This window comes from Tupaia chinensis, unplaced genomic scaffold (assembly GCF_000334495.1).
Source record: "Tupaia chinensis unplaced genomic scaffold, TupChi_1.0 Scaffold000116_1, whole genome shotgun sequence".
Taxonomy (NCBI): Eukaryota; Metazoa; Chordata; class Mammalia; order Scandentia; family Tupaiidae; genus Tupaia; species Tupaia belangeri.
This window is the reverse complement of record NW_006159580.1, coordinates 1076497-1097914: the sequence shown is the minus strand read 5'-3', so window position 1 is coordinate 1097914 and position 21418 is coordinate 1076497.

The window sequence follows — 21418 nt, the reverse complement described above, 5'->3', positions numbered from 1 at the left end:
ACTCGGGACCAGCAGTTAGCATAATGGCTATGTCGCTGGACTCCCATGTAGTCGATTGCGGTTTGAGACCCGGACCTGGCGGCTTTCTCTCTCTCTCTCACTCTGTCCCTCTCTGGTCAAATTGGAATAAATAAATGAATGAATAAATAAAAAGAAATAAAAAACAAACAAAAACTTACGGCATGGAAATAAAGTCAGCATAAAATAAATGAAGATAAAAGTTAAAAAAAAAAAAGTGGGAAGAAGAACTAGAGCCCGTGAAAGGCTCAGCTGTTGTTATGTATTAACCTGTTGCAAATTGACGTGAAGAAAAATGGTAACTAAAATTGGATTTGCATAGCTCTCTGTCTGGTTTGGTTTGTGTCTCCTGATGATTGCAAATTATAATGAAGAAGCTTTGACAGCCCCACCTACTGGCATGCCAGCCGCAGAGGACACGGCTGAGGAAGGCTCTTCTCTGAGAAGGGCAGGGCACTCTGGGGTTTGGGCTTTCATGGACAAACTGTCACAGTCAGCAGCCTGGGAAACTGACCGGTGGGAACTGAGAAACTCTTAGGTGTGGTATCTGGGCCACCAGTGGCCACCCTTGACCATCTGTGCCTTGACAGGGGATGTGTTTAAGGGAGAAGGAACCCCTTCAGGAGCTTCTTTGCATACACCGAGAGTACAGCTCCCCAGCCTCTCTTTCACAAGGTTCTCAGAACAGAATTGTGACTCTTTTTGGAATATCTTAAACAAGTATTCTTGTAGGCCCTGAGTCCTGGGCCATGGCCTTTGACGAGCAGAGTGTGCAGAGACACAGTGTGTTCCGTCCCTGAGTGGGATGGGCCGTGTAGAGGATCACGCGCATCAATTCCATGTTATTTTAAGGGTGATGGAGTTGCTTTTACCCTTGGTGCCCCGCAAGCTCCTGGCAGGAGAACATTTCCTTTTGCAGCTAAGCCCCAGAACCAGTCCCCTGCTAAGGGCTTGGCCTTACTGCCTGCCATAGTTAGGGAGTACCAGGTTGTGTGCCACTTCCTGGGGAACACGGGCTGGATCCTGCTGTTGAGAAACTTATAATTACGGGCAATATGAAGCAGCTGATGATGACGGGATAGTGGTGAGGAGTGTGGGCTCTGGCTCCAGGACTTCCTGCCTTTGACCTTAGGCCTCAGTTTGTCCATCTGTAAAGTGAGAACAGCCCCGTCAGGTTGTTGTAAGGAATAACCATAGACTGCTTGGAATGGTGTCCAGTCATGTTAGTGCATAAATGGTGTGGAGTAGCGTGTAAGTGCTAGAAGTCAGAGTGGAGGGCGTACGTTGAGGGGTGTGTGGTCAGGAGAGGCTTCGTTGGTGGGGCTTGAAATGGGCTGAAGGTTTAGTCCGGCGAGAACAATGGGCGGTGGTTCCAGGCGAGCGGAGCAATGAGCATACGGATGCAGACGTGAGAGGGGACTTGGCGTGGCCTAGAAGCTGTAACGAAACTGACTAGGGTAATGGGAAAGCAGACGGGCACGTGATTTGGGGATGGGAGGTGGAGAGTGTTGGTAAGTAGGCACTAAAAATGAGTGTTTGCAGGGAGGCACAGGGAACCGTTGGGGCCACTGGAAAGTTCCTGAGCTGTGGAGTGACCAGAGGAACTGAAAGTGCAAGTGGTGAGCCAAGTGTGGGTTTACACGTGGGTTGAAGTGAGGAGCGGTGACAGGAGAGGGATGGCCAGCTGGGATGCTCCTCTGATAGTCCTCACTTGGGTCCGAATTAGGTGATGGCCGTGGGAATGAGGAGGCAGGGGGAGGAGGAGTGGCGTTTTGAGACAGTTCTGTTGGGTCAGTTCCGGGACTCGCTGGCTGGTGGGAGACAGGAGGACAAGTGCAGGGCGACCTGAGGTTCCCGTCCTGTATGAGGCTGAATACAGGACTGCGCAGTGGGAGGAGGGCGACGAGCTGGAGAGCAGTTCCTCACCTACCCCTTAGAACCAGGAGGAGCCCCGCGATGAGCCCTTTCCCCAGCCGGAGCTGTCTTTCAGGCCGCAGTTGGAATCCAGGAGCCATAGACCAGGTTGGCATTCCCTGTTCATGCGCGGCACGCAGCTGCACGTGCTCTGACCCGCAGGCCCCACCGAGGTACCTGCTGTGGGCAGCCGCTGTTAGCCGTGTTGACCGTTCCCTCTGATCCTCCGAGGCGTGGTCTTTTCAGAGCGTTTGGTGGGGTTTCGGCTTTGCCTTCTGTGAGGGAACCTCTGGGCCTTGATGGAGGTGGGGAATGTTGTCTTACCCCCTGTGTTCACGAAGTGCTGGTTCACTCCATTTAGCCCTCCTGGGTAGGCCCTGGTTAGGCACCGAGGGAACACGGAGGAGGAAGCACGGGGGACAGAGACAACAGCCTTTTAGAGCCCCACGCCTCGCAGGCTCATCTGGAAGGATTCACATTTCCATGCTTGGAATTATCCTGTCAGGAGCATTCCCGCAGCGGAAGCTGTCATTTTATGATAAGGAAGCGCCCTGGTTCCCCCCCAGCCAGACTTTAGCCCTAAGTCCCAAGTGACAGCATTGTCACAGCAGGGTGGATTGGGGTAAGCACCACATCCACATTTGCTTATTTCAGTTATTTTCACAACAGCCTTTCTTTTTCTTTTTTTTTTGCTCACTGCTTTGTGCCGTAGATTGTGCTAATACTTTCTTCACAGCTTCATTTAATCTTTACAGCTGCTCCTAGGAGGGAGGGCACAGTTGTCTTGCTTTACAGATGAGGAAACTGAGGCTCTACGCGGTTAAGCAGCTTGCCCTGGCTGGGGTTTGGGTCCTAGCAGGTCGGCCGCTCTTACTCGCCATGTTTTACAGTCTCCCTCTGGCTAGGGGAGCCACTGTTGAGAAGGTGGTACTTTTTGTCTCCTCTTTTCAGTTCTGTCAAAGAAGTTTTTCTTATTTACTTATTTATTTTTTTAAAGAATTATTTTATTTAACTTCATCTATGTATGTATGTATTTTAATTTGACCAGAGAGGGACTGAGAGAAAGAGAGAGAGAGAATGAGAAAGCAATCTGTCAGATCCAGGACGCAAACTGTGGTTGGCCATGTGGGAGTCCAGAGCCCTTACCCCCCACACCACCTGCTGACCTATTTATTTATTTATTTAATGAGAAGGACAGGCGTGCACCCCCAACATGGTTCTCACGCTGCTGTCCACACAGAGTCCCAGCCAGTCCAGATCATAGGCCAGTGCCCGTGGTGGTGAGTACAAGGAGGCCTTGGGATACAACTCTGGGACCTTCCCCTGTGGCCTCAGCATCATGGAGCATCGTGTTACCCTGCACCACTGCCACTGGCCCAAGAAGTTGTTTCACAAACATCACTTGGTAAAATAATTTTTTAAAAAAGAATTATTCAATTTAATTTATTATTATTTTAATTTGCTATAGGGTCAATGCACTCACCAGAGAGAGAGTGACAAAGGAGGCCACCAGGTCCAGGACTCAGACCATGGTCAATTATGTGGGAGTCCAGCGTCTTAACCACCACACCACTTGCTGGTCCCCATCGCATGGTAACGTAAGGGGGAACAGATGCTTTTTTGAGTGCTGTGGAACTGTTTTGAACACTAGCTGTGCCCACTTATTAGCAGTGTCACCTTGGGCAAGTCACTTCACTACTTTGAACTTTAGTTTCTAAATCTGTGTAATGAAAGATGAGATTTTTGAAAACACGAGACCATTTATGTCAACTGACTAGAATTCAGTGGCTGTGGAGTTTAGGGCTCTCTAACCTCCACTGTAAAATGAAGATTCTCCCCATGTCCATGAAGGCTTCACCATAAAGCACGTCTAGTACTGTCTGGAATGTAGTAAATACTCAGTACAGTAGGCTTTTATTCCTTTACCTATGTGTGTATGTGGTGCTGCTGCCGGTGGTGCTATTTAGTCCTGCTTGGGTAGATTTCATGTGCTTTTTACTCTGATAAACAAAAGTACCTTGCATGGTAGGGACTTGATAAGATTAAGCTTCACAAATAAATAAATGTATTCCACCCATGTTTGCTTTCCATGTGGCAGCTATCTGCCTGGAAAAGTTCCCGTTTTCCTCACACATACGTGTGGATAGGCTAGGTGGGTGACGAGGTACGCCTTCCACTCACCTGTGAGCACTTTGTCACCAGCTATTTGCCCTGGTGGGGCACTTTTGTTTTTCATCATCGTTATTTGGACTGTTTGGCCATTTGCCATTTTGTTGAAACTCTTAAGTTCTTATTTTTTTATCCTTTTGAAATACTATATTCTACCTCGTTTGGGCCAGCTGGTGGTGTGGTCGTTAAGACAGCCGGATTCCCCATGACTGGCTGTGTGGTTCTGGACCTGGACCTGGACCTAGAAGCTTGAAAAACATGGACATGTGTGTGTGTGCCCAAAATCCCGAGAGGAGAATAGAGGAGAAGGGATTGCTGTGGGGCCATCCTCCTCTGGGGAATGCTTTCTCACTTACCCTCTCTCTCCCTTTGTCTGTCTCTCTCCAGGGAGTGTATACCCTGGAGGAAAAAGAAAATCTACCTTGCTGTTTTACAGATCATACTGGTTAATCATGACTTTTAAGTTATAAGACCCAAGCTCATAAAAAGTGCCTTGTCTCTTAGGCCTTACTTCCTATTCATTTCCGCTGTAGTTCTGGCTTAGTCTCCATGACTTCGAAATTGAGAAAGGGATATTGTTTGCTAGGTATCTTCCAATGATAGTTATCTTCCATTCCCCCTTCGTCCCCTTATTCTCCCCCCCCTTGGATTCCAGAAGACTTATTTTACTAAATAGGTTCTGGTCTTCTTTCTGTTAAGCCAATGGGTAGTTTCCAGCCCAGAAAGTTGATTTCCACATCTAATATGACTATTTCCATTGATTCTTATTCCTTTGTTCTTTTTTTAATAATTTCACTCTTTTCTCCTTACTTTATTATGAGGGGACTTCGTAAGGGGTGTAGGAGCATCTCTCCTGGGCTGTGTTGGGGTCAGCAACATAAGCAGACAAAGCACAGAAGGGTGGAATGGGCGAGAAGCTTCAGCAGGCAGGAAGGTGAGTGGGTGGTCCAGGTGGCGTTGCTAGCTCGGGCCATGGAGCCAGCAGAAGGGTTCAGTCTCCCGCCCTGCCGAACACTGTGTCCCGGGCAGGCTGTTCAGTTCTTCGAAGTCCCAGATTCCGTTGTGTAAACAGGGATGCTCGTTTTGCCACCCAGAGCTTTAGGGTTGAGCAGGATGTCCTAGGTGGGCTGTCCTTGTCTCTCCCGCTTCCTTTGTCTTTTTCTCCCTATCCTGTTTGTCTCTGATGAAGCCGGTTTCTCTGCCTTTGTGTTACTCCTCTCATGAGAACTAACAACAGGTTTGCCAATGTGGCAATGTCACATCGCCTAGGAGAAACCACTTTGCCTCGTTCCTGTGACTGTTGTTGTCAGAGGTGCAGCTGGGTGCCCTTCCTGGATGGGATGCTGCCCATCAGAAATGACCCTTCTTCCTCGTTTCTTTGGGTGAGGGAAAGGTTGTGTGCCTAGGTCAAGTAAGGGCTGACTTCAGTCTTGGACCTTCGTGCCTGTAGCTCTGTGGGCTCTCGGCAGTGTGTTTTGTGTTTGTGTGGAGGGCCCCATCCCTCCCCTTTTGCTTTTTTGGCTCCATACAAATGCTGTTACTTCATGGAGCCACAGTCTTAAGTGATAAAATCTTAAACCTGAGTGACTCAAAATGGGAAGAGAAGGGAAACTGCTATGGTTTTTCTTCCAATCAGTCCGAGGCAAGGAATGAAACCAATCGTTTAGTACTCTTTCTTTGATCTGGAGAAGTCCCCTATACATCTGCGCGCAAGTCTGGGCAAATTCACGCACAGATGGATGTATGGTTAGGCTCGATAAATAATACCTTGCTGGTTATGGAAGTGTCCAAAGAGCAAAAGGGCAGAATAGGTGAGTGAGAAGTACCCAGTAGAAGATGAGTAGGTGTGCCTCTGGTCCGTTCAGTAGTCAGAGTTTAATGCACACGTGCATCGCAGGCAGAAAAGAGGCCTACCTTGAGACAACTGATAGCCTTCAGCGGAAAGGCAAGGTGACTGTTAGAGGCTGAGTCGGAGGGCCATGGAGTGATTCTGATCTTCTGTCGTTAGAGAGCACGTGCACTTGCCAGAGAGAGACAGACAGTGACAGTGACAGGCAGAGAGAGACATCCCCCCCGCCATGGGGGTGGCGATGCCACAGTCCTTTCTCCTCCATCTCTCCTTGTGGGATTTTGGACACGCGTGGACACGTGCTTGGTGTGTTTTTCAATCCACTCACCTGTGAGCACTTTGTCACCAGCTATTTGCCCTGGTGGGGCACTTTTGTTTTTCATCATCGTTATTTGGACTGTTTGGCCATTTGCCATTTTGTTGAAACTCTTAAGTTCTTATTTTTTTATCCTTTTGAAATACTATATTCTACCTCGTTTGGGCCAGCTGGTGGTGTGGTCGTTAAGACAGCCGGATTCCCCATGACTGGCTGTGTGGTTCTGGACCTGGACCTGGACCTAGAAGCTTGAAAAACATGGACATGTGTGTGTGTGCCCAAAATCCCGAGAGGAGAATAGAGGAGAAGGGATTGCTGTGGGGCCATCCTCCTCTGGGGAATGCTTTCTCACTTACCCTCTCTCTCCCTTTGTCTGTCTCTCTCCAGGGAGTGTATACCCTGGAGGAAAAAGAAAATCTACCTTGCTGTTTTACAGATCATACTGGTTAATCATGACTTTTAAGTTATAAGACCCAAGCTCATAAAAAGTGCCTTGTCTCTTAGGCCTTACTTCCTATTCATTTCCGCTGTAGTTCTGGCTTAGTCTCCATGACTTCGAAATTGAGAAAGGGATATTGTTTGCTAGGTATCTTCCAATGATAGTTATCTTCCATTCCCCCTTCGTCCCCTTATTCTCCCCCCCCTTGGATTCCAGAAGACTTATTTTACTAAATAGGTTCTGGTCTTCTTTCTGTTAAGCCAATGGGTAGTTTCCAGCCCAGAAAGTTGATTTCCACATCTAATATGACTATTTCCATTGATTCTTATTCCTTTGTTCTTTTTTTAATAATTTCACTCTTTTCTCCTTACTTTATTATGAGGGGACTTCGTAAGGGGTGTAGGAGCATCTCTCCTGGGCTGTGTTGGGGTCAGCAACATAAGCAGACAAAGCACAGAAGGGTGGAATGGGCGAGAAGCTTCAGCAGGCAGGAAGGTGAGTGGGTGGTCCAGGTGGTGTTGCTAGCTCGGGCCATGGAGCCAGCAGAAGGGTTCAGTCTCCCGCCCTGCCGAACACTGTGTCCCGGGCAGGCTGTTCAGTTCTTCGAAGTCCCAGATTCCGTTGTGTAAACAGGGATGCTCGTTTTGCCACCCAGAGCTTTAGGGTTGAGCAGGATGTCCTAGGTGGGCTGTCCTTGTCTCTCCCGCTTCCTTTGTCTTTTTCTCCCTATCCTGTTTGTCTCTGATGAAGCCGGTTTCTCTGCCTTTGTGTTACTCCTCTCATGAGAACTAACAACAGGTTTGCCAATGTGGCAATGTCACATCGCCTAGGAGAAACCACTTTGCCTCGTTCCTGTGACTGTTGTTGTCAGAGGTGCAGCTGGGTGCCCTTCCTGGATGGGATGCTGCCCATCAGAAATGACCCTTCTTCCTCGTTTCTTTGGGTGAGGGAAAGGTTGTGTGCCTAGGTCAAGTAAGGGCTGACTTCAGTCTTGGACCTTCGTGCCTGTAGCTCTGTGGGCTCTCGGCAGTGTGTTTTGTGTTTGTGTGGAGGGCCCCATCCCTCCCCTTTTGCTTTTTTGGCTCCATACAAATGCTGTTACTTCATGGAGCCACAGTCTTAAGTGATAAAATCTTAAACCTGAGTGACTCAAAATGGGAAGAGAAGGGAAACTGCTATGGTTTTTCTTCCAATCAGTCCGAGGCAAGGAATGAAACCAATCGTTTAGTACTCTTTCTTTGATCTGGAGAAGTCCCCTATACATCTGCGCGCAAGTCTGGGCAAATTCACGCACAGATGGATGTATGGTTAGGCTCGATAAATAATACCTTGCTGGTTATGGAAGTGTCCAAAGAGCAAAAGGGCAGAATAGGTGAGTGAGAAGTACCCAGTAGAAGATGAGTAGGTGTGCCTCTGGTCCGTTCAGTAGTCAGAGTTTAATGCACACGTGCATCGCAGGCAGAAAAGAGGCCTACCTTGAGACAACTGATAGCCTTCAGCGGAAAGGCAAGGTGACTGTTAGAGGCTGAGTCGGAGGGCCATGGAGTGATTCTGATCTTCTGTCGTTAGAGAGCACGTGCACTTGCCAGAGAGAGACAGACAGTGACAGTGACAGGCAGAGAGAGACATCCCCCCCGCCATGGGGGTGGCGATGCCACAGTCCTTTCTCCTCCATCTCTCCTTGTGGGATTTTGGACACGCGTGGACACGTGCTTGGTGTGTTTTTCAAGCTGCCAGGTCTGGAACTTGAACCATGCAGTTGGCCATGAGGGATCCAGCTGCCCTGTCCGTTATCCACTAGCTGGCCTGGTTCTCACCAGTTTTAACATGCAGAGAGTAGAGAATCTGGCATAGGATTTGGCCTGGTCTCCTGTTCTAGCCTCAACTTTGCCTTGGGCAGAGTAATTATTTATTTATTTATTTATTTATCGAGCCTAACCATACATCCATCCGCGCGTGAATTTGCCCAGGCTTGCGCGCAGAGTAATCTCCTCCCTTGTCCATAGTCCTTCTTATGTAAGATGACGGGGTTGGTCAGGATGCTTTCGCAGGTCCCTAGCTCCAACGCTTCTGATCCCTCCCTGTCCACTTATAACAGACACAGGTTCACGTACTGTGACACGCGTATGTTGGGTTTTGACTCGGTCACACCTTCCATTGGGATAGTGTATTCTTTTTTGTATTTTCAGTGGAGTTTTGAGATGTATTTTACATACCATAGCATTCATTATTTATAGTGTCTAGTTCGTTATAGTATATCCGCAGAGTCATACAACCATAAACATTTAATTTTAGAACATTCCAATCACCCCCAAAAGACACACATTAGAATTCACTCCCCATTGTCCTCTCCTCTCCCCAGCCTCAGGCAACCGTGAGTCTAATTTCTGTCTCTGTGATTTGCCAGTTCTATGCATTTCACATAACCGGAACCAAAAGAGCCACCAGGCCCGACGTGGCCTCAGTGTCTGGCTTCTTGTATGAAGCGTTTAGTTTTCAAGGTTCGTCCACATTGTAACATATCAGCACTTCCTTTTCACCTCCAGATAATATTCGGTTTATGGGTACACCATAATTTATTTATCAGCTAATGATCGCTTAGGTTGTTTCCACGTTTGGTTATTCTGAATAATGCCAATTTGCTAAGATCTGTGTACAACTTTTTGTGTGGCTGTGTGTTTCCACTTCTCTTGGCATAAGTTGCTGGGTTGCATAGTGACGCTCTGTATAGCTGTTTTTGAGGGGGGCTGCCTCATTTTAGAATTTTACCAGCAATGTTCGAGGGTTCCCGTGGCTCTGTGCCCTCACTAGCACTCGTTCCCGACTGTCTGTCATGTTAGGCATCCTGATTTTTGTTTTGCATTTCCCTCGTGGCTAATGATTCTTAACGTCTTCCCATGTGCTTATTAGCCATTCGTATCTCTTAAGAAAAATGTCTTTTCAAATCCTCCAGCCATATTTGAATTGGGTTATTTGTCTTTATTCTTGAGTTATAAAATAGTTCCTTTTTGAAAATTTTGTTTGGCAGGCTGGAATTTAAATTTATGACACTAGTTACTTTATCACCACTTTTGTGGACTAAATGTCATTGACTAAATTTCTTTCTTTGAAATTAGCTATTCATAATGGGAGCATAAAAAAATTTGAAATGCGAGGTGGCAGGGGGTCAGACATGGAGCAGCGTTGGGAAGAAGGATTTCTCCATGGAAAACCTGTGTCAGCAGTTACCTGCAACAGCTGCCTTTCCTTCAAACACTTGCTTCTTGGACGTCGTGCCGGTGTCTGGTTTCTTCCAGGCCTTTTGTGGCTTTGACTGACAGCTTCTGAAAGAGCTGTCAGGGCTGATGACTTTGAAAAAATACTAACACACTAAATGGAATGAATGTAGTTAAACATTATTTTCATTTGAGACTCTCGTGGTTTTCTTTGAACGTGGCTGTCAGTAGCTGATCTTTGGAGGGTGCTGTTCCAGAAGTTGTGGTCTTAGACCAGGATGCCATGGGCATTAGGAAGATCGACTTGGAGAAAGGGAAAATAATGTAAGAACCAAGCACATAACTACATGTTGGAGAGTTGGAAGCTTTGTCTTTTCTTTTGTACTCCTTACAAATGGAAACAGTTTTCCAGGGAGCGGATAAGGAAGGACACCCTCATTCTAGTTCCCAGGATACTTACACCACTCGGTGAAATTGACTTTTCAGTCACGGAAGTCCTTGAAGTTGGCCTAGAGCTTGGTTAACCTGAAGCGATTTTGGCATTACCCAAGGGCCCTGTCTGGTTATGGTCTGTTCTCTCATTTGCAGTTGCATATACAGGGATCTTGCCTACTTTCCCTGCCTAGAACTTCAAGCAAGAAAAAAAATATCCTCGCAATTTTGCCTCATAGTTAAGTGTTGGAAACTGGGCTTCAAGACAAGTTGGCTCTGAACCAAGGTTCCCTTGCCCTTACACATGTGAAACCTGTTTCTTTTGGCTAAAACCTTTTTTAAAAAAACAAAAAAAACAAAAAAAACCCTGTCTACGGCTGAGCTAAAACAATCTTGTCTTATTCCCTTCTCTTTCTACCTCCCCAGCCCTCGCCATACTCTCCTCTTCCTTCCCACTCTACTTTTTTATTATTTTTTTTTTTGAGAGAGATTTTCGCTATAGGGTGCGTGCACTCGCCAGACAGACAGAGAGAAACATAGAGACAGAAAGCGAGAAATCACCCCCCAGGGGGGATGGTCACGCCGCAATCCCTTCTCCTCCATTCTCCTCTCGGGATCTTGGGCACGCACGCACACGCGCCCGGCGTGAGTTTTAAGCCACCGGGTCGGGGACGTGAACCGCGGTCGACTACGTGGGAGTCCAGCGACATAGCCATTACGCTAACTGCTGGTTCCTATTCCCACTCTACTTTATGAAACTGCTGTGGGTCACTCTTTCTAGTCCTTTCACACACCAGGCCGCTCGGGGTTCTTCTTCCTCTGTTCCTATTTCTCTTCTTAAAGAGTGGCCTTGCAAGGCCACTCACATCCACTGTAATGGGAGACAACCTTGAATTCTGTCCATTGGACATGCTTAGGAAATTTGGCTGTTTTCACGCTTCTCTGTACGGGGGTAGCCTGGTTTCCATTGACCTTTATCATTATTTTTTAATGTCAGAGGCGGTATGAGCACACGTGTGAGAGTGAAAAACTCCCCGCAGGACCCAGCCACACCACAGTCCTTCTTTCTCCGGTTCTCATCCCATCAGGACCCTGGGCCTGTGTGCATGTGCCCAGCGTGGTTTTTGTTTGTTTGTTTGTTTGTTTTTGAGAGGTTTTTGCTATAGGTCATGTGCGCTCACCAGACAGACAGAGAAAGACAGAGAGAAAGTGAGAAATCACCCCCCAGGGGAGATGGCCATGCTGCAGTCCCTTCTCCTCCATTCTTCTCTTGGGACCTTGGGCACGTATGCACATGTGCCCAGCATGAGTTTTAGGCCACTGGGTCCGGGACGCAAACCGCAGTCGACTACATGGGAGTCCAGCGACATAGCCATTACGCTAACTGCTGGTCCCCCAGCATGTTTTTTAAGCCTCTGGGATAGGAACTTGAACTCTGATTGGTTACGTGGGATCTGGCTTCCTCTGAGCAGCACCTAACTGCTGGGTTGTTGGGAAAGTCATGATGCATTGTTGCATAGAAAAACAGAGAAAATATTGGGTCATCAGGAAAGCCAAAATACATTTCTTGCATAGAAAAATGTGTCATGACTTTCTTGACAACCTAATACTTTGCAACGGATCCAGCCCAATTCCTTTTTTGTTTTGTTTTGTTTTTTAATTTGTCGGAGCATGTGTATGCTCACTAGAGTGAGGCAGGGCGAGGGGGTGGGGGACGTGGAGAAAGCACCCCCCCATGAGAAATGGTCACATAGCCATCCTTCTCCTCTGTTCCCCCATTTTGTTAGGTCCACATGTTTTTCAAGCCGCTAGGCCTGAGCTGTGAACTGAAGTCGACCATGCGGCTATGGGCTAGTCCTTGATTACATTTTTTAATGCCCCATCTTCCAAATCAAAAGTTGGACTTCACCGGTGTTAGTTTGCATTGAAAACTGCTGAGTGAGACATACAGCTAGGACTTTCTGGTGTTGCTGAATTTGTCACTTGTGCTTGAATATGCAAAAGGAAACTGCTTAAAATATTTGCATTCCTCTTTCCTGTAGCTTTAGTTGTCTCCAGTCTTTAAGCCAAATCCTGAAGGCATGAACATTTTAAATTAATGTAGGTTGCTAAAAGACCCAGTGTGTATGATACCCATCAGCTTTATCCTATTAAAGGCTTCTGAACCACGTCTGGCCATCAGCTGTGTAAGGAGAACCTTGAAAGAAAGAAGGTGCAAAGTTACTTATTTAAAATACCTCTCTGGTGGGAGCCAGCAGGTAGCATGGTAGGTAAGGTGCTGGACTCCTGTGTGGTCAACTGTGGTTCAAGTCCTGGACCTGGTGGCTTGAAACTCATCCCGGGCATGTGTGCTTACGTGCATGTGCCCAAAATCCCAAGAGGAGAATGGAAGAGAAGGGATTGCAGTGTGGTCATCCCCCCTGGGGGGTGATTTCTCACCTTCTGTCTCTCTCTGTCTCTCTGGCGAGCCACGTGTCCTATAGAAAAAAATCTCTCTTAAAAAAATAAATAAATACCTCTCTGGTGAAGGGGGGGATGAAATTAGCATGTTCCTAGCAGCTGATAAGGGAGTTTTAGGAACTTATTTTAGAGTTCTCGGAGCACTCTAAATTGTGGTGTGCATCGAAGAACTACACATTATGCCACCCCCCCATTTACCTTTGGTGGTGTTCATGCCAAAGCAGCTGCAGAAGTAGAATGACCTCCACTGCCATCAAAGGAGGGATTCTGGAGAGTGTTTAGATGAACTTATCTTCACAGTAAAGGGGTACCTTTCAAGGACTTCATTTGCTTTTGCAGCCAGTGAGAATGCTCAGGTCCATGACTGTCAAGGTGAAGCTGGGGTCGTTCCTCCAACTGTTGATGATTAGACTAGAGTATTGAGAGAGGTGGGGGCAGCACCTTCCTCAGGGTGTGGTCACTCTGCAGTCACCTTCCCTCCAGCCTTCCAGCCCCTTGGATTTTAGGTACTTGGCGTGTGCTTGGCATGTTTTGGGCAGCCTGGGCTGAGGATTTGAACTGCCATCCCTGTGGCATCTGGCTTCTCTTGAGCAGCTCATTACCTTGGCGCCAGAAAATCAGCCTACCAGTCTTGTTGCAGTGCTTATTATTGTAGGACCTTGGGTGAGTTATTTTATTTCTCTAAGGCTCTGTTTCTTCATCTGGTGAATGGGGATGATAAATACTTCAGAGGCTAGCTGTGAGGGTTAAACAGTATAATATATGGATAGATAAAGCCCTTAGCAGAGTGCCAGACGCGTGGTAGGCCTTGTTACTGAGGGTGGAGTCAGAGAAGCTATCATGGAGGCCGTAGCTTTTGAAGTAGGAAGCGAGTTGGGCAGGGGGCAATGAGGAGAAAGGGATGAGGAAGGCAGGAGAAACTCCACATGTTTGGAGAATAGCTAAGTTTGGCTGAGACGACGGAGTATGAAGGAGTAGTACAGATAGCAAGAGCAGGGAAAAATAAGTTGTGGCTGGCTTACACTGGCATCCCGTCCTTCATGGGTGGTTTTTTTTTTTTGAGAGATTTTCACTGTAGGGCGCGTGCACTCGCCAGACAGACAGAGAGAGACATAGAGACAGAAAGCGAGAAATCACCCCCCAGGGGGGATGGTCACGCCGCAATCCCTTCTCCTCCATTCTCCTCTCGGGATCTTGGGCACGCACGCACATGCGCCCGGCATGAGTTTTAAGCCACCGGGTCTGGGACGCGAACCGCGGTCGACTACGTGGGAGTCCAGCAACATAGCCATTACGCTAACTGCTGGTTCCCCTTCATGGGTGGTTTTGACCTCATTCTGAAAGCTGATGGGTGCCACCGAAGGTTTTAGAGTAGGGGAATAATGAGTAGGCTCTGGCATTAGGAAAATTAATCTGGCAACACTCCATTGTGTCTGTAGTGGTGAGACTTATTAGGACAAGGTCCTGAGCACCTGAACTAAGCCAGTCACCTCACAGCCTCTACTGTTCTGTAATGTGGTCCCCGTTGTGGCATGGACTTTTCCTTCTGTCAGTGAACTCCCTAGCAAATCATCGTTCAAAACGATGGCTTCTACTTCTCTTCCACCCCACTCCACACCCCTCTCTGTAGAGACCTCTGACCTCTTTTCCACTCAGGCCCCTATTGACCTGTTCTCTCTCCTTCCATCTAAGCTGAGAAAGGTCTGGTATGTCATTTGTTCCTAATGAAATAAAATACAGTCAAAAGCAAATGCATTACTTCTCATCCATTTTAAGCCACTTATTTCTAATTGCAATTTAAAAAGGCTTTTCTTTTTCTTAGGATAATTTCAGACATCTAGCATATTGGAAAGAACCCTTTTAGGCCTGTTCATCTGGCCCTAAAAAATCAATCCTGTTTAGGGTCTTTTAGAGTAAGAGGGCAGGAGCAGTCTTCAATGTCTTCCGCGCAGAGAGCTGTCCTCTCCCTCGAGGAATGGAGGGACATTTCTCTGTGGAAAAGGTCTGTTATTATTGATCCCACCCCTTTTCTGTTATGTTTTGTTGTTTTATTTTGTTATTGGGGTGAGGGGCCTACAGGATTGTTTAAAGTATACAGTAATATATACTTTATGTATATATTATACAGTAATCAAATCAAGGATATGCCCATATTTATCTTCTTCAGCATTCGATATTAAATTGTGTTGTGCATTTGGTAACAATTCTTCTAGTGTTCTTTCATATGTATTAAATTGTCCATAGTTTTCACTCTGCTGTGACATAACAGCCTGTAGCCTCATCCCCTTATTTACATGCATTCTATGTCCATTGTACATGTTCTCTTGAACCCCCCCTCCCTCTCCCCCAAGCCTCTCCTGGTAGCTACCAGTAGTTTCTCTGTCCCTGTGCTTTTGAGTCCTTCAGTTTCTGCCATAGCGTGCAGACATTTGGTAATGTTAAGCAGAGCTGTATGGTATTTGTTTTTCATAGTCTGGCTTATTTCATTTAGCATATGTCTTCCAGGTCCTTCCATTTTGTGTCAGATGACAAGATGTTGTTGTGTTCATGGCTGAGTACTCCTCTTTTGTGTATATGTACCATATTTTCCCAATCCATTCATCAGTTGTTGGGCTCTTAGGTGTTGCTTCCAAGACTTAGCGGTTGGGAATAATGCCACAGCAAACACGGATGTGCAAATGTCTCTCTGACTGAGTGGTTTCCTGACTTTTGGATATTTACTCAGTAGTGGGATTGCTGGGTCATATGGTAATTCTCTTTTTAAATTTTTGAGGAATCCCATACTGTGTTCCATAGTGGCTATACCAATTTACATTTTTATCAGCAGTATCTAAAGGTTCCCCTTTCTCTGTAACCTCACCAGCACTTATTGTTCAGTTTTCTTCATTTTTACCTCTGTTTGCTCATGGTTAGAGTACAAAATTGTTCGTTTTTTTTCCAGGTGAGTTGTTTGATGTCCTTACTTATTCTGGTTGTCAATCCTTTGGTCCATAGTATGGTTTGGAAATTTTTTCTCCCGTTCTGTGAATTGTCTCTTTATTTTTTGTTTCCTTTGCTGTGCAGAAACTTTTTATCTTGATGTAAGTTTTTGGTGTTACTGATCTTGCTTTAAGGGTCTTAGTCAAGAAGTCTTTGCCTAATCCAGTATCTTGAAGTGACTGGCCAATGTTTTTCTCTAGTACTTTTATGATTTGTAGTTTTTTCTTTAAGTCTTTAATCTGTTTTGAATTAATGTTTCTAAATGGTGAGAGATGGGGGTCTAGTTTCATTTTTCTACAGATAGATATTCAGTTTCCCCAGCATATTTGTTGAAAAGACTACCTTTTCTCCACTGGATTGTCTTGTGCCTTTTGTCAAAAATCTGATCACTGGGGCCAGCCAGGTGGCATGGTGGTTAAGGTGACTGGATCTCACGTGGTTTATTGTGCAGTTCAAGTCCCACATAAAGTGGATTGAAAAACACACTGGGTATGTGTTTATGTGTGCCCAAAATCTAAGAGGAGAATGATGGGGAAGGGATTGCAGTCAATCCCCCCCCATGAGGGTGCTTTGTTCCAGTATTGAAAGAAAAAATTTCCAACTTTCCCACCACTGAGTATGATCTTAGCTGTGTGTCATCTTGTTCCTCGTGTATGTAGACATCTGCCTCTCAATGGATAAATGTGTTTGTCATGTGCCACTTAGGGCCACAGCTCTGTGTTGTGCACGTAACCTAACATTAATTTTTCCATTCCTCCTCTTAGAAGTCTATTTCTGTCATATATATATACATATATATATATATGTGTGTGTATATATGTATATATATATGTGTGTGTGTGTATATATATATATTTTTTGAGGTCTTGCCTTAGAGCATAAACACATGCTAGAGAGAAACAGAGACATGACTTAGCTATTGTGAATAATGCTACAGCAAACATGGATGTGCATGGGAAAGTGAGAAATCACCCTCCACCCCCTGGGGACTGACAATCCCTTCTCCTCCATTCTTCTCCTGGGATTATGGGCATGCACGCATATGCGCCCAGCAGAATTTTCAAGCTTCTTGGTCTGGGACTTGAACTGCAGTCAGCCATGTGGGAGTCCAGTGCTGTAACCACTACACCACCTGCTGGCCTCTGCGATTTTATTTTTTACTTAGTTTACTTTGTTTTCTGATTTCTTGGATTCCTCAGTGGTTCCTGTATTGTTTTTGTTCTCTTCAAGTTCGGAAGAGTGTAAAAACAAATGTGTCTTTAAAATTTAACTCATACTAGTCACAGCATTAGCATATTATTAACTGGTTTTGAAAATTAAGAATTTTTGTTCTAAAAGCATTTGGTTTTAGATTATGTAAGGGTTGAAAGCACTGATTTTAGGTTCTTTTGGAGGTGGATTTTATGGTGGAATTAAAGAGGCAACTAAAGAATACTCTCTTTAGTTGTTTCTAAAACAGTTTAAAAAAAAAAGAGTGGAGAATAGGGAATCAAGACAGATAGAAATATATATATTTTTTAAGTTTTTGCCCTAGGGCTCGAGCACTGGTTAGGGGGGAGAGAGAGACAGGGAAAGTGAGAAATCGCCCTTCATGGGGGATGGCCATGTCACATTCCCCATTCTCCTCTCTGGATTTTGGGCACTCTCGCACAAGTGCCTGGTGTGTTTTTCAAACTGCTGGGTTCCAGACTTAAACTGTTGGGTCAGCCATGTGGGATCCATTGCTGTAACTTCCCCACAACCTGTTGGCCCCAGAAAGATCCCATTTGCTACTAGTGCAGATGATTGGCAATAATGGCATTGCTCTGCAGCCAGAGAAGCTCCCTGACGTTTACTCTGGAGTAGACAGACTACAGACCAGTCACTGGTACAGCTCTTCCAGAACTTCCCCTTCGGGTGCAGGTTCTACCTCACGGGCTAGAGCAACTCAGAAGCATGCCCCCTGCAGATGGGGCAGTGGAGTCTCTCCAGCAGCTCCACTGGAGTGATTTCACAAGTTTTCTCAACAGATTTACTTAATTTGATCCATGCCATCAGGGTTGTGGAATTGGCTTGCCGATCTTGTTGATTCAGTGGGCAGTTAAGTCACAGTACACATTTGGTAAGTGCCACTGTGAATTAGGGCAGTTCGTGGTATCACAATATGCACTATGGTCAGGTCTTCAGTTGCCTTCTGCTGTTTGCTTTCATGTAATTGGAAATAAAAAGTATTTGGGAATGTATTACAGGCAGTTAAAGCTTTCTGTTCATTCACATGTGATTTGTTAATGATTTCCCCATTCCGCCTAGAAGAAATATCTGCAAAGTAGGTGATGGTGCAAAAATCAGCCAGCGCCAGCTTGAGGAGTTAGGAGCGTTTTCTATTTCCTGACCTTCTCACCTCTTGCTCATTTAAGAAACATGCCTGTTGCTTCCAACCCTGTGGTAGGAGCTGAAGCCACTTCCCTGGGCTTTACAGGAAGCACTGTGGAGCAAGCGCAGGGTCAGTTATCACAGGGCTGGTAGGTGGCCCCTAATGCTCTCACTTCCAGACTTGGCTTCTCTTCTCGGGGACTGTTGTCTTGTCTTTAGGGCCAAGAATAGTTGCAAGATAAGCAGCTATGTGGATTTAAGAACAGAGTGTATTTTGCACTGTCTGATGAATACTTTGTCTAAAGTTGAGATTCCACATGGTGAGCTCTGGAAAACAACTACCCATAAATTCAGAAGATAATGAAAAGATTAATTATACATTCCTTATATCGCTGAACACTCTGTGTTGACCGATACAGTTCACTGACCTGAAGACAGATCCAGAAAGCCTGGAATGTGCTGTTCATATTGTTTCTCTTCGAAAAATTTGTATTTAATCAGTGTGCAGAGTGTTCAGGGCAATATACTGTGTGTGACTTTTGTCCTTGAGGCACCCATGGGGATCTGCATGTGACACACTTTGACAAGAATGAGAACTCTGAGGAAAACAGAACTGAGAAATGATTTAATTTGCATCAGTCTAAATCATTGAGAAGTAATTTTTTCCCTGATTATTCTTAATAAGATCATCTTTTTTAACAAGTTTTTAAAAAATTTGCCAGAGGGCACGTGCTCTCAGGGGTGGAGTGGGTTGTTGGGGGCTCTAGGGAGAGAGAAAGCACCTCCCCAGGGGGATGATCATGCCACAGTCCCTTCTCCTTCATCTTTCTCACCTTGCAGGATTTGGGGTGCATGTGCACACGCCCAGCATGTTTTTCAAGCCACTTAGACTCCAATAGTGCAGCTGGCCATGTGGGGTCCCGCTGCCTTAAGCACTATGTGATTATGTAAAATTCAGTGAACCAAGATTAGCGGTGGAATTCTAACTTTTCTAAAGCAAAAAGTACTATGAAAACATATATCTTCATAGTGGACAAGACAAAAATTATGTGAAAAATCTATAAAATGTCTCTCTGTTCAGTGCCTCTAAAATCGTTTTCAGGCTTTTTTCCATCCTTATGCAAAATTATTCCATTTTTTTTGTTTTGATGATGATACATAATCTACAACTTGGTTTTTGTCACTTAGTTATTGACATTCATTAATTGAGATTTTTTTTTAATCGTGAATAAGTGTTGAATCAACAGTTTGTTTTGTTTTGCTTTAATAATGAAAGCAACACAGGACTTTCTTTAATCCCTTAGTGGTTACATCAGATTCTCTTAGGTTCGACTCTCCTGACATTCCTGGGCTCACCTTAGTCAGGTCTTCCTAACTTGTGCTGGGTATGTGACCAACCGTGCGCTGAACGGAGCCGGAGGAAATTAAACTGAGACCCAGCGCTTGCAGGAGCTGTTCTCAGTGTAGTGGTGACCAGAGGGGTACTATAAATTAGACGTTAAAGGTATCGTTAACTTATGAAGTACTAGATTCCGAGGAGCGTTGTCCTAATTGTAATTTGAGGAATATACAGACTGAGGAATCGAAAGTGCTTTGGCTGTCGCAGTTTGGGGACTCATTTCATTTCGCTGTCCTTTGGAAGTAGCTTAGTGGTCAGGTGGAGCTTCTCATACCATCCCACAATTAGACTATAGGCCTCTTCTGAGCACTAGGCCACACCTTGGCCGTATCTCATTTCTTTGAGGAAGTGAACATTTTTTCTCGCAGTACAACTGGTGAACTTGGCAGTACACGGCAGAGTAATTGGAGATTTGCCATGAGCACGTCCTCACAAGTGGCCGGAACTTGATTACTCACCTGAGTTTAGGGTCTGGGTTTGAGGTTTGTAGCTTACGTGTGATCTGTTGGCTTCTAGGAGAAAAGACGGGCACTTCAATTTAAGTTTCCTGTTCCCAAAGTGAACAGGGAGTGGGTTGGGGGTGATCGCTGTAGTTTCTCACAGTTCCATGACATAGTGATTTATGTAAATGCATCCACTTCTCTTGGACTGATCTCTCTGCTGAGAACTGAGGCCTGAGGCCAGGGAAGCGGTTAGGCTCTGGACTTGTATTCGAATTATGCTGCCCTTCCTGTTTCATGCCTCTTGCTGTCCCATGCTGATTATTTTCTGGCTGTGTTTTTTGGGGGGAAAGGTTTTTGCTATAGAGCGCGTGTGCTCGTCAGAAAGAGAGAGACAGAGAGACAGAAAGTGAGAAATCACCCCCTAGGTGGGATGGGCATGCATGCACACGTGCCCTGGCATGATTTTAAGCCGCCGGGTCCGGGACTCGAACTGTGGTCGACTACATGGGAGTCCAGCAACATAGCCATTATGCTAACTGCTGTTCCCCTGGCTCCATTTTGAATTGTATACTGAACATTGTTATTTCTGTCATGGTATTTATTTTTAAGGTGTGTGGGATTCTTTTTTACACATGTAATTTTTTCAGAGTAGTTTTAGATCTATAGAAAAATTGTTTAGAATGTGTGGAGTCCCTTTATGCCCCTCCTCTCTCATCCCAGCAGTTCCCTCTGTAATATTTTGCATGTGTGGTATTGACATCTTGAATGTGAGGGCCATCTGTTAGAATTGGTGAACCAATATAGGTATTATCGCTATTTACTGTGAACTAATGTCTGTGCAGGTTCACTCTGCAGTTCCGTGGATTTTGACATGGCTTGATGTCATATACAGCGTTACACTATCATGTAGAATAGTTCCCCTGTCCTTAAAATGCCCGGCTCTCCAACTTTGTCTCACTCCTCCCTGCCGTCTGAGTCCCTGACAGGCTCTGATCTTTTTCTGTCTCATAATTTTACTTTTACTGGAATGTCATGTCATTGGAATCATGTCACCTAGTATGTAGTCTTCTTGAGGTACCTTCTTTCACTTAGCAATACGCATTTAAAATTCCTTCCAGTCTTTTTGTGACTTTGATACCCTTATTTATTTTTTATTTCTGAATAATATTACATTGGTGGGTAGACTTGCCAGTTTGTTTATCTATTCATGTATTGAATCCTTCGTTGCTTCTAAGTTTCGGCAATTATGAGTCAAGCTGCTCAGTGAACATTGATGTGTGAATTTTGTGTCAACGTAAGTTTTCAGTTCATTCGAGTAAGGGCCTAGGAGCACCATCACTGAATCAGGCAGCAAACCTGTTCGGCTTTGCATGAAACTGCCAAACTGTCTTTCGAGGCGGATGTGTCATTTTCTATTCCACCAGCACTGGATG